The 14431-nt window shown below is 44.6% G+C and overlaps 1 long non-coding RNA gene across 14 annotated transcripts in view; it reads left to right on the top strand.

Annotated features, from left to right (window-relative positions):
• Nucleotides 1–14431, top strand: part of LOC144310200 (uncharacterized) — an 807232-nt gene that overhangs the window by 755779 nt on the left and 37022 nt on the right. The window lies entirely within an intron of this gene.

Here is a 14431-nt window from a genome sequence, read left to right as displayed (position 1 = left end):
CCACTAATATGTCCCCTATAATTTAGTGATCCTTTATAGAGACATCCATGCCCTTGATCGGCATGAGTCAACAGTCACGGATTACGGGCTCGGCTCTAAATGAAGGACCCAGTGGAGCTGTAACAAGTCCATCTGCAGAGAGGCTGGGTATCACCCTCAGCCTGTCCTTTCAGGAGTCCTCTTCAAAGCAGCAGCAGCTAGAATGAGATTTACAATTAATACATCCATAAACAAAGGTATCCTACAGACAGCGTTCCCACGGAAGCTGGATGGGAGAACGATGACCCTCAGTTACCCCCTGGCAATGTCAGTTGCACATCTGGCACCTCAGCTGGTAGATTTCTTGAATGTCCATGGGTCAAATGGAGTGAAGCAGAGAATAGACAACTCAGCCACATTAGCCAGGTAGGCTTGGTCCAATTTTTTTTAACCTCTCGAAGCCTCTGTGTCTCCAGCCACAGAGCTGGAATAATAGCAGTGCCATATTCTTTGGTTCCTCAGACCTTCTTATCAATGGGTAGAGGATGGATGGATGGATGGGCAGATGAACGGTGGATGGGTGGATGAATGGTGGATGGGTGGATGGATGTGCCTATTGATAAATGAGTGGATTAATAGAAAGTTAAGTTATTTAATTAGCTTCACTTTATTGCATAATTAATTAATTAATTAAGAAAACTGTTCTTTCATCACTGCCACCATCCATTCACATAAATAAAGTGACCCAAACGCGAATGGTCCCTCAGGAAAAATTCAAATGAGAGGAACTTTGCAGCCCTAGAGATAGCATAGAGGCTCCCTCTGGGCACTGTGTTTGGCACACACTCTTCCCAGGGAGAAAAGGGAAGGGCAAAGGAGGAGAGAGAACATAGCTTAAAGCTGGTCCTCCTGTTGGGTGTTTGGCAATACTGTCACTTCACAGAAGCCTCGCCCCTCACCCCTAATCTCCCTGGGAGCAGTCTGCAGCTCTTGCAGAGGCGGTGAAGACAAAATCTTGAGCTCTGCATTTCACTTCATCAGCCATCCCCAGAAGCACTTGTGTGTGAAGTGCTGGTGGAGAGATGCACAGGAGTGACCCCTGAATGCCTCTTCTGTAACCTGTTAGAGGTCACCCCCCACCCGCCTTGGATCTCACACTTGTGGCTTAAAGGCCTAGCCTGCCCTCAACGCCCAGAGTCTCCCCGCCCGGGTGCTCTATGGACCCTAAGACTTCTTGGGCCCCTCCCAGGCTCCACGGTATCAGCTGAGTAATCTCCCCAAGCATCGACACACAGCTGCAAGAGATGAAAACTGTATGTTGATAGATGAAACTTTGGGTAAGATTACATGGTTTTGAATATCTTGATGACATATTTGTCTGAAAAGTCTTTCAGAGGATGGCCTAATATAAATGCGCGGAAATGTTTCTAATGACTAGCATTTGTCTACAGACTTCGTTGGAGAAATTAGCATTCATGTGTCTCGGGATGTCATTTGCATTTGTATGCGGGGACCAACTTTTGAATAATCATTTCTTCCAGCTCAGAAGAGTTAACTATTTACTCTGAACGCAGGCTGGTTTCCTTCTCAGGCTATCTGGCTGGGTCTGCAGTGTCCAGAAAGAGGTAATGATGTTCTAGGCATCATATTTCACTGCCACCATACTCTGGAAACTTCTAAGTAGTCCTCACAATACCATTTGCCTAGCAGATCTTTACTGGGCTCCAGCTGCGCTCTGGCCACACCCACCTAGCTGTTGGAATCCACCTCCTGTCCTAAAGAACCTCAGCTCTATGAACCCCAGGCCCACCAGGGTGAAGTCTGAGACCTATGTGGTTGCAAGCATACTGGGAATTCACCCCAGGATATCAGAGAGTCCATTGCAAACCATGGAAAGCAGCTAGTGTGTGCAGGCAGCATGGGTCCCCTTCCCTTACACGGTTTCTTAACGGTCCTTTGGCTGAAGCCCAGTGCATTTTCCTGGCCCGATTTTCCATTAAAAAGAATGAGAAGGAAAGGTCTGGATAAAGCCAAGGAGAGCTAAATTCTAACAGGGGCACTTATCTGCTCTGTGATGTCCAGGAAGAAAATTAACCTCTGTTGGCGTCAGTTTTGTCATCCATAATTCGGAGAAGTAATTCCACCAATTACCCAGAGTTAAGAAGACAGGAGTCGATCATGCATGTAAAATCCCAGGACTTGGCACATAGTAGACACTCAACAAATGTTACTCTCCTGCCCTGACTCACCGGCATTCCCTTAGCATGCCGTCAGCAACCGCACTTAGGCTCCTGATGACAACTTTTGCAAATGGAAAAATGTGATGTCCCGGCTTCGGGGTGAGATCCATTTGAGAGACTTTCGTGGCAGGCACTTTTATTTGGGGATAGCTAGACAGCTATGGGATTCATTCCCTGTGTGAGCTCTGGGTCTCCTGTAAATTCTCCCATACGTTTTCTCTGAGGCCTTGCCCTGTGTCAGAAGCAAACCCCAGACGGTGCTTTTGCCTGCCTGGCTGGCTCTGGAGGCAGAAGGCTCAAGGTCAGGTGAGGCCCACAGTGTGGCTCTGCTCTGGGACCCAGTGCCCTGCAAGGAGTAGGCAGTTCCCTTAATGCCTGGTCAATGCATTGGTGTTTGAGCTTGGGAAAACTGACAGCACCATGCTGCCTCCTCCTAGGACGTGGGGCAGGAACACCAGAGGTCTATCTTCCAAGACATAAGCATCTTCAATAGGTAGATGAGACCAACAAAAACTGTCGTGGCATTTGTGGGGCCTTCACTCCAGGCCAGACTTTGTGCTGAGTGCTATGTGGTGCTGACTCCGACACTCAACCGGCCCACAGCCGTCAGCTATCGCCTCCCATCCCGGCTGGGACTTGGATGTGGCACCGGAAGAAATGGCTTGGACTCCCCCTCCCCCGCCCCAGGACTGTCAATCAAAGACATCAACATCCAGCACTGCCATTTGCTAGTCCTTTCACTCAGTCTGCCTCTTCTATTTGGTTGTGAAGTATGAGGAGCTCATTACAGGCATCTCCCTCCCTCAGAAATACCCGCCAAGCCTCAGATTTGGGGGTAGGTCTTCGTTCCCAAATATGGCTGGATTCAGCCTTTTAGAAGCTCCGAGCACCGGAAGATGAAAGATGATGAGAACTCTACATGCAATTAAAAATGGAAACCAAACTAGACTGGAAGAGAATCAGTGAAGTTGAAGAAAGTTCACCTTTTCCCGCTATAATGACTTCAATTGGTGTTCTAAGTGGTGGTCCACAGAAATATTTGGGGGGTAGAGAGAGGGAACCAGCTGCTTTGCTGACACCTTGAGCCCTTATCATACCACTTGTAACACAGCATGGGGCGGGTCCTGGGGCATCCTGTTCCTCTGTCCATCCCAGGCGATGTCACTCCCACTGTGATTCCAGGTTTGCTGGTCTGTCTATCCACCTGCCTTGAAGCCTCCCAGAGGGCAGTGACTGGCATTAAGTGTGGGTTTGACACAAAGGAAGTGCTCAGTGAATGTCTGCAGAATGAATGAGCTAATTCCCATAGAATGTCATCTCTCAATTTGCTGGCGTGTCCCAATCTGAAAATGACTTCTCGTAAACTGGGCTCTCTATCTCACTGTCTCTTTATCTCTGTCCTTTGGTGTCTGTCTTTCCCTGACCTCTTTGTTTCTCTGTCAATCTCTCTGTCCCTGTCTCTCTGTCTTTCTTTTTTAGGACAGTGCTGACAAGGAGGGAGGGAGGATTGAAACCTGATTTGTTAAAATAACCTGACTTGTTTCCATCTTTCTATTGGGCCCCATGTGAACACCCCAGGAAGCTCCCTGCCGCCATGGTAATATCTTAAATGATGCTATCTGGTGGCCCACATCTCATGCCAGAGACAACGCCTGCTCCCAGAGAATCCCAGGCCATGTCCCACCCTCTTTCTGTCTGTGAAAGCAAGTTGGGAGAGGCAAGGCTATGTTCCTTGAAGCCTGGGTGTTGTGTTTTATGTTTGCTTTCTTTCTATCTTTTTTTTTTTTTTTTAACACTACACCTTGAGAACATTTTTACGTGCCTCTTGCCAAATCTGAAACTTGGTGCTGGGATTGTTAGTGATCTTCTGAAAAAGCGGAGCCTCAAGTGGCACCGGAATATGCCAGACCACTCCCAGCGACACATTTCCCAAGCCACCAGAAATGACACCTTATCCTCAGGGTAGGAGCGGCTCCAGAGAATGGCACAGAATCTTCTAGTATCACTTCATTCTTATCTTGAAAGAACCAAATTAACCTATGGATATGGCCACTGGAGCCTCGGTTTTGACTGAGCTGATTGGTCGACTGAGCAAATACATCATTAAATGGATGTACACATTATATATTCACCTAAAATTGATACATATAAATGCTTTCCCTTCCCTTTTTGTCACCAGCCATTTGTTTTGGGTATCTACTGATTGTTTGCAAACCAGGTGGTTTCTTATTGCACTAACATTTGAAATTTGGACTAAAGACAGTGTATAGATACCACCCCCCACCCCAGTTCATTCCACTCCTATCCCTTAAGGAAATTTATGTTCTTGAAATTTAGATCATATAATTTATTGATGAAAAGGATACAGTGATAAAACTGGTACTGAATGTTTATCACCAAAGTGTCACTCTCTGCAGGATATTTAAGAGGAAACACAACTGAGGGTCTCTCTTTCCTTCTTTTCTCTTTCTTTCTTTCTTTCTTTCTTTCTTTCTTTCTTTCTTTCTTTCTTTCTTTCTTTCTTTCTCTTTCTTTCTCTTTCTTTCTTCTTGCAGGCTCCATGCTCAGTGTAGAGCTCAAATCAGGACTCACAACCCTGATATCAAGACCTGAGCCAAGATCAAGAGCTGGACACTCAACCAACTGAGCCACACAGGCGCCCATAACTGAGGGTATTTCTAATCCTCCGTTCTGAAGTTTAGAGGCCCTGTGTATAAAGGCAGAGCTCACTGTGGCAAAGGGGCTTTATCCTATGTGTGAGCCTCATCTTCAAGTGTTCCACGGAAACTTCTAGAACGTTCCCTGGTGGAGATCATTTTAACAGCATAAAGGACTAGAGAGAGGTGTGTTAGCAGCCCCTTTTCCTTAGTTCAGTTTTGTGCTGGGTGTCTTTTTGTTGTCCCCCCCGCCCCCCTTATTCATTCTCCACCTTTCTCTACTCAGCTTGGTGCTTGGGAGGCAGATCTACACAGATGCATGAATGGACTCCCCAGGCCCCCTGGCTTCCACTGGGGTTGGGTGTCTGAGTATTGCTGAGGCAGAGGAAAGGGAGGGAGATGACCGTCTCCTGCCTCCCTCTCTGTGATCACTGTGAGCTAGTCATGTCCCTTGACTAAGCATTTTACCTAGATTCAGTTTGCACTATCCACACAACCAGCTCGCTCTCTCATCTCACTTTCTCTCTGAGTTTGGATCCACTCCCTTTCCTTATGCCTTCCAGCAGCTGGAGGTGGTATTTTCCCCAGGGAAGTAGCCCCAGGAAATTTTACTTTCCCGTTAGGACGTCCTGAGCCCTGTGCTCTCTAAACATTGTCTTTATTAAAACTCCATTTGCTAGGTCCACTCCTTCCTGCTGAGATCCAAGTGACATGGATGGGATTGTGGACCAAACAGAATCGCTGTAAGGTGCTTCTCCTGGGGTGCCCTGAGGTTTAAGCAGACTAGAGCCTTCTTTGTCACTTTTTACTTCACCCTTGGACCAAGTCAGGGCTCCTACAGAAGAACGTGAGTGACCTTTACCCTTTTCCTAGGAGAGACTAAGATGGGGAGATAAGCACCTGCTGGGGCCTTGCTTTCCTCTCCCAGGCCACTCAGCCACTCTAGACCCCTGCATCAGAGCCACACTGTGCAAAAAGGCAGAGCACTAGACCAAGAGTCCAGCATTGGACCAAAGCTCTTTTCTTATCCTGTGACTTTGAATCATAAACATGCTTCCTCCTTGGGGTCATCACTCAAATCAAGATGAAAAGCTGAGTCTAGTTCCTCATCAGACCTTTGAAAGATTAGAAAGATACATGAAGGCAATTTAAAATTCGCCTTGCAGGGGTGCCTAGGTGGCTCAGGCAGTTAGGCATCTGACTCTTGATTTCAGTTCAGGTCATGATCTCAGGGTTGTGAGATCAAGCCCCACATTGGGCTCCACGCTAGGTGTGGAGCCTGCTTAAGATTCTCCCTTCTGCTCCTCTCCACCAACTCATGCTCACTCGCTTGCTCTCTCAAAAAAAAAAAAAAAAAAAAATTTTTTTTTTTTTCACCTGCAATAAGCCAATGCATGTGCTCTTGTTTGGTTGGTGTAATTATAGCTTCCCCAGCTACACTAGGAGACATTTGGGTCTGAAATTAAGGCTTGTGCATAGTTTTTTATTTCTCTGTAGGACCTACCCCAGTGCCAGGCACCTGAGAGCTTATGAAACCATGGCTGACCTGCAGCTACTATTATCCTTGTTGTTTTTGAAGGAAAACAAAAGCCAGTCTTCTAGAGGCAGTCTTCTAAGAGGCAGGCAAGAAGTGCCCACTCACATTTAAACTGAAACTTAGTGGCAGAGTTACTGAACCAAATCGTGGAATTATATAACAACTGTGCAAAGGCAAGTCATATTTAAGTGGACAGTCCTAAAATAAGTGAATCTAAGGGAAAAGGGTCAAATACTGGAAGTTGACTGTTTTAACTTCTTTGTCCTTATCTGTCTCTACTGTAGAGGTTGGTAAAGCTAAAAAACAAATCACTTTCCTAGATCCTCTTGCAGTTAGGAATGTCATGTGACTCAGTTTCCACCAAGAAGACATAAATATTTCAATGGTACTATTAATTTTTCTCCCCCCGCCCAGCCCCCTGCCATTTTGAAATGCAGACATGATGGCTGGAACTTTAGCAGCTACCCTGGGAAGATGAGGTACCAGAAACAAGGGAAATCTGACAATTGCAGAGATGCTGACCTTGATATCATTAAGCCTCTAAACTAATTTAAGCAAACAACTTCCTCCAGAACTCTGTGTGGGAGTGGGGGAGTAGGAGTGGGGAATGTTAACCCTTATTTATTTAAGACACTGTTAATCGGTTATTCCGTTGCTTACAGTGAAAGACATTCCTATCTGACATAGTGAATAATGTCAATAAAATAACCTACTCTTCTCTAACACCTCATTGGCTTTGTAAAGTTGAAATCTGTGTCCTGTAAGACTTTTTTTAAAGTGAAAAACCTCCATTAGGATTAATCTGAACCAGATTCACCCCAGCCCTGCCTAATACCTATAACCCCTCCTGGCTTCTTCTCAGCCACTCATGGGGCTCTTCAAGACCAGGTGTCATTTATATTGGCATTGATATTCTCAGATATCAACACACGTTTTTTCACATCACTGGCATTCAATTAAACATTGAGGCCTAAAGAAAGAAAATAGGCTTTGGAAGGTCCAAGGAGAACATTACCAGTAACTACCATTTACTGAGAAGACTACCATATGCAAAGCACTTTCTAATCACTATATAAGACACATCGTATCTCTATCAAGCAAGCATTCTTATCTGCATTTTAGCAATGAAAACCCCGAAGCTCAGAGAGTTTTCATAATTTGGCCAATATCCTGAGGCTTATGAATGACAGGAAGAAAATGTGAACCCATCTCCCAGCTACACTATGCTTGTCTTTCCTGTGAGAAGAATCCAGATTATTAGAGACCACCCATAGCACTTGTTTTTCTCGTTTTAGCATCTGAAGGTGCCAGCCAACCAGCCAGGCGCCCACATGCATGTAAACAGACTGCATGAAACCTTCAAAGTGCATCACGCTCCATCCTAGGAGGGTTCAGAGGTGATGGTTTGGGGCCATTGAGAAAGTCACCCGTTTGCACTCTCTCATTTGCATGCTGGATGTCTATTGAAAGTTGCTATGGTGATCCGTTTGACCAGAAGTTTCCGCTGAATCATCCCAACACATATATAAAAACATAAATGTGGTCAGGGGACCCATAGCTCGGCAGCCGGGAGAGATGTCTCCATTTTTCACTTGTGACTCACTCGTGGTCATGCGTAGGCCCAGCTGTAAACCTCTGTGGGCAGGTGTCACTCCCTGGAGAGGCTTTGCACAGCAAGACACATTGAAATTGCCTCTGGGGACCCTGAGCACTAAAGAAGGAAACATGGAAACCATCTCCTGGCTGGGGCCAGAGCTGCCGGGCTTTTTTGTCAGTGTGTCTGTTCACAGACCCCTAAAAGCAGAGGCTGTGACAGGCTCCTGAGAGCTGAACCCCAGAAGTGCAAAGGGGTTTCAGAGGCACTATTCAGAGGCAGCATTTGGAGGTGGGTAAGGGAAGCCACCAAGTGTGAGCTCCAGGTGGCTGCCTGGGGCAGGGATGTGCTTTAGGACCTGCCCTGGAGGCCTGGGGACAGGACAAGGTGCTGACAGTGGGGACAGGCTAGGGTTCAGATCTTTCTGTCTTCCCTGCAGTTCCTTGGCAGATTTTCTCTAAGCATAGAAATGTAGATAGGAATGCCTCATGTGGCTTCAAAGAAAGAATACACATGATGGGGCCTCACACAGTGTCGAGCATATAGTAACTTCTGGGTGCGTTTTCTGTTCGTTCACTGGGGTTCACCAAAGACATGCAACTAAATGAGACTGTTGTTCTCTGAATCAGGAATGGGAGCTTATGGACAAGTAGTTAATTTTTTAAGAGTTGATTGATAAAGATTTAAACATAGCTCTCAAAAAAAGGCCTTTATTTTTTTCCTTTGAAGTACATGGTATTTATTTGACCTTCATCTGATACATATATGTGCAACTAGCTGGACATGCCTATGGGTATAGATACGCAAATGTAGATACATAAACGGTTGCCTGATTAGTTCCCTTTTGCCCCTCAGAGACATTTGAGGGATGCCACTGGAAGGGTGGCAGTGTTGTTCGTGTGGCAGAGTGGTCAAGGGGAAAACCAGGGCAGGCTGTTAGAGTGTTGTTCGGGAGAGATACTGTCCTTTGAATTGATGTCTATTTTTAAAAACTGTATGACACATTATATTAGCAAGAGTGTCCAACAACAGATACAACTTTTCTAGAAAATACTTTTCATAGGGCGCCTGGGTTGAGTGGCTGACTCTTAGTTTTGGCTCAGGTCATAATCTCAGAGTTATGAGACCCAGCCCCAGTCAGACCACACTGTGTGCCGAGCCTGCCTTAGACTCTTTCCTTCTCCCTCTCCCTCTGCCCCTTCCCCATCCCTCCCTGCTAATGTGCTTTCTATCTCTCTCTCTCTGGCTCTCTCTCTCTTTCCCTCTCAAATAAATAAAATCTTTTAAAAAACCTGTCATATCAGAACCCTAAAATATTTATACCTTTTAGTCTGAGTCAGTGTTTACCAGAGAAATAGAATAGGATATTATATTTACATTATATATATATATATATCTTATATATTCCCTCTCTCTATAGCAAATATATGATGCATATGTATATGTATAGTGATAATACTGATATGTATATCAGTATATATAATATATACACATATATCAGTATATATAATATATACATATACATCAATATATATATATGTTTGTACGTATATATTATATATCTAAGAGAAGATTCACTGTAAGGAATTGGCCATATGATTATGGAGGCTGGGAAGTCCTCCATCTGATCTCTGTAAGCTGCAGATGCAGGAAAACGTGTGACATGATTCAGTCTAAGTCGAAAGGCCTAAGAACCCAGGCTGCTGATTGTGTAAATCCCAGTCTGAGGGCAGAAGATGAGATGGGATGTCCCAACTCACATAGTGAGACAGAAAAAAGGAGGGGATGAATTCCTCCTTCCTCTGCCTTTTGTTCTGTTCAGACCCTACATGGGTTGGATGATGTCCACCCACCATCTGCTACTGTACTAAACCCATAGATTCAAATGCTAATCTCATCTGGAAGCATTCTCAGGAAACACCCAGAAATAATGTTCAACCCAGGCAGCCTATAGCCCGTTTAAATTAACACATAAAATTAACCACTACAGCCTACAGATCCCAATTTGTTATGTTTATCTTAGGTAAGTTATTAGATATTCAGCAATTATGTATAAGGACAGAGAGTATGGACATTGCTGAAAAATTGGAAAGAGTTTTAATGTCCCAAATAAGCAAAATAATCAAGTTTTTTATAATCATATGATTAAATGTCATGTGGCCGACAAAGCTATGCTCAGTGACCTAGGAAAGTATGGACGGTAGATCATGAACTGAAAAGTTAGATGTAAAATGTAGATTCATCTGATCTCACTTCTGTTAAAAATATTCTTTAGTTATACATTTGTGTATCTGTGTATGCATTTTCATATATTTATTATAAAAAATAACTTTGAGGAAAACATTACTGACAACCACTGTTTCTTCTTTGACTTCACTTTCTTCTTTCCCTTGTTTGTATTCTCCAGAATTTCTACTGTCATAAGCAATAAATGTGATTTACAAAAATGTGAAAGAAGTCAAACTTTTGAATCCTGGTCATTTTTCTTTAACCTAGTCTTTCTTTAAAAATGTAGTGGGGGCAGCCTGGGTGGCTCAGCGGTTTAGTGCCACCTTTGGCCCAGGGCATGATCCTGGAGACCTGGTATTGAGTCCTGCATCATCAGGCTCCCTGCATGGAGCCTGCTTCTCCCTCTGCCTGTGTCTCTGCCTCTCTCTCTCTCTCTCTCTCTCTCTCTCTCTCTCCGTCTCTCATGAATAAATAAATAAAATCTTTAAAAAAGTGTAGTGGGATCTGCTTCCAAAAGGTGAGAGTCTGGTAAGCAGTGGTGCTGTGAGTGTCAGGGAAAAGTGCCTTGGTGTGTGGCCTCTGACCCCAAGGACAGAGGGCTGAGGGAGGCAGCCAGGTGGGCTGGAGGAGATGTGTGAATGCAATGAATGACAGCTGCTGGAGGACAACGTGGAGGGATGGTCACTCTCCTGAATATATGAGTGGGGTGTGACACTTTATGATGCCTCCTGTCACTTTGGCCCTTTGGGTGTGCAACTCTGACCATGAAGCTCCCAACATCCTGATGTTATATCTTCTCTATTTTCTCTCCTATGACGGTACCTCTATTTGCATACTCCTCCCCACTTCTCTGTGACTCCATGCCTCTGTGGTCCAGCTGACTCATCTTGCTTAGGGCCCAATGGGCTGCTCATTCACACTAGGGATCTCTGTGGGACAGCCAATGTGCCCTCCTGATTCCAACATCTTAGGGCCCTTATCCACAATGCTGGAAGGTTAGAGAGAGTGATCAGAGTTAAACCTGCCATGGAGATTTTGAAGGCCCACTAGACAGAGACCAGGTGGCCAGGTAAAAAGACAGCAGAATTGTAGTCAAAAGACCTTGGTTTGAATCTCTCTCCACCCACCTGGCAAGCTGTGTGAACTTGAGTAGGTGTCTTACCTTCTCTGTATTTCAGTTCTTTGACCTATAGCCAAAAGAATAATATGCAACCTACTGGCTTATCATGAGAATAAAATAAGTCTCTTGGAACTACAATAGTCTTCATTTGCTGCATAACAAACACCACAGATTTAGCAGCTTAAAACAATGCCCACCTATTGTATCACAATCCTGTAGGTCAGAAGTCCAAATGGGCTCAGCTGGGCTCTATGTGGCAGGGTTTACACAAGGCTAAAATCAAGGTACCAACTAGGCTGAGCTCCTCATTGGAGACCTTGGGGAAGAATGTACTTCCAACTCATTCAGATTATTGGAGGAATTAATTTCTCTGGAACTATAATATCGAGGACCTCATTTTCTTGCTGGCTGTCTGGTAGGGGCCACTCAGTTCCTAGAGATCACCCACATTCCTTGTCACACGCTCTCCTACATCTTCAAGCCACCAATAGTTGGTTAAATCCTTCTTGTGCTTTGAATCGAACTTTCCTTTCTGCTCCCAGCTGAAGAAAAGAAGAGTCCTCTGCTTTCAAAGGAGTCATGGAGGTTTGAGAAGGTGGTGCATGTAAATCAGGGATAACAGTGATTCATTCAGTAGATCAAGATCAACTGTTGGGACAAACATAGTGCACAATATATAAAAGGCTCTAAAAAGACTTTGGTGGAATAAATGAGGGAGTGAACAAGAGCATGAATGGGTGAGCAAAGGGGAGAAATCAGCAATGAAATTAAGGGTTCCTGCTTTGGAGGGGATAAGGAATCATGGAAGAGAAGCTCCTACAGCGAGGGGACATTCTGATCTGAATTCCATCAATCCACACAAAGTGAGGATTCAGTTAATACAGCTACTAAGTGAGGCTTCATTCTGCAATGTGAGAGCACCTGGAGTGTGTTGTCTGAGCCTGGCTTCTCTGCTCAGAACACATCCAGCTCTGAGGCTCCAGGAAATCTTACTGGCAATTAGGACCAAAGGAGCAAAACTCTGTCTCTAAGCATTTTTCCCCTTAAACTTCAGATTGTTCTTGGGATCTTCATGTTTCTTCAACACAGGTTCTGTGCTTGGAAGCCCAGTTCCCTTCCCACCAGAGAGAGGGCCAAGGAGGTGGACACCCTGTGGGTTCTGGCCAGAGAGAATTTTGTGGTAATGTCCTTAATGGCTCGAATGTCTGTAATCTTAGTAGTCATTTGGGCATCATCCAATCATTATTAGCAGCTGTAATACCTACAAAACAACCCAGAGACCAGAAAGAAACAGAGCAAAGATGAAACCTGCTATCTGATGGATGGAGGCATCCATGGTACACTTACAAGCACCCCTGGCTGCCAGACTTCTCCAAAGGGCTTTTATAACTTTCTGAAAATGCTTTACCATTGGGCTTTAATTAAACATTTCATATGCATCATGCAAATTTATTGATTCCACCAGGGCGAAAAAGAAGAATATTGTATTTGGATGCCTCCAGATAAGATGACTAGTATTTTCATGGGGTTTACCTAGGAGGGCTTGGGTCGCATCCTGCCAAGTCTGAACAGCACTGCAGGAGCAGGGGAGCACCCTGGATTGGAAAGTCAATGGCTCAGAGCAACTGTGTTCATTTCTGCTTCTCAGACTGAGTCCTAAGGCTGAAGATCTAGGAAGTACAAGCAGTTGAGATTAACGTGAAGCACTAAAAAATGAAACCCCTCTTGTCAGAGGGTCTCCTTCTCTGATCGTCCATCTTCCCTTCCCATTACCATGACTACTCTTAAGTTCTGATCTTTGGGAAGGATCAGCCAAGCAGCCCAGAAAAATACCTTGAGGAGATGGCTTCTTATGTGGCAAGGTCATACCACCTGCCTGACCCAGAGTGGTTGGGGATTCCATTCAATTTGTATGGACTAAATTTTTGGAATAATAGAGACTCTAGTAAAGCAAATGTTTTAATTAACTGCAGATCTATCACAGACTCTATTGGATTCCAATTTTATTGTTAAAATGTCTTCTAAATTCATAGTCTCACTTTTTGCCTTATTAACCCCTATTCAGTGAAGAAGACAGTAGCTATAGGGCAGTGGTTCTCAAATGGGCCATTTTGCTCTCCCCACCAAGGGACTATAATCATGTCTAGAGATAATTTTGGTTGCCACAACTGAGGAAGTTGGGGTTGCTACTGGCATTCAGTTGATGGAGGCCAGGGATCCATAAACAACCCTCAGCTCACAGGGTAGCCTCTACCAGAAAGAAGTATCAACTCCACATGTCAATGGTGGTGAGGCAGAGAAACCCTGATACAGAGATAGAAGAAGCTCTGCCCTACAGGCTAATATATTAGGAGATCCTCTAGAAGGAGGGATTGAAAACAAAGTCTTTGATATGAGAATCTGGTGGGGACCATGCCACCAGCTGTGTGGCTTTGAGCAATATATTGAAAATACTGAATTCATTTGGCCAGCTTCATGAAGAGTGATGTGTTCTAATTAAAGCAGAGGACACAAAATAAATGGAAGGTGCAAAGACTCAATCAGGAAAGAGCCATTGTCCAGGGAGAAAAAAAACCCTTCTGGACGTTCTAGACCTTAAGGGGCTATGCTTTTATTCTAGGTATAATGAACTCTTCAAGTAGTGAGTAACATGATCCCTTACTAGACAACATCTTGTCCTTCTTATTCACTATGCAGGCTCTAAGGGTGCCCATTGGATGTGAGACTTTGCTCCCTGCTGCTGTGGTTGGGGAGACCTGACCAGAGGGAGGGGAAAACACTAAGGAGCAAGGAGAAAACCGGGGGCCATTGTGTGCTCCTGGGAAAAGAAGATAGAAAAAAATAGCCTGCCAATTTCTCAAACAATTAAACACTGCAGGATCAGATAATCCAGCGATTCCATTCTTAGGTGTATATGCCCAAGAGACATGGAAACATATGTCTGTTCATAGCATTCATAAGGAACAAAGGTGGAAACAACCCAGATGTCCATCAGTGGGTGAATGGAGAAACCAAGTGTGGTGCATTCACACGATAGACTATAGCACAGCCATGAAAAGGAATGAAATACTGACA

The sequence above is a fragment of the Canis aureus genome, chromosome 3, assembly GCF_053574225.1.
Source record: "Canis aureus isolate CA01 chromosome 3, VMU_Caureus_v.1.0, whole genome shotgun sequence".
In the NCBI taxonomy this organism is placed as follows: domain Eukaryota; kingdom Metazoa; phylum Chordata; class Mammalia; order Carnivora; family Canidae; genus Canis; species Canis aureus.
This window is presented reverse-complemented; position numbering and strand designations above follow the sequence as displayed.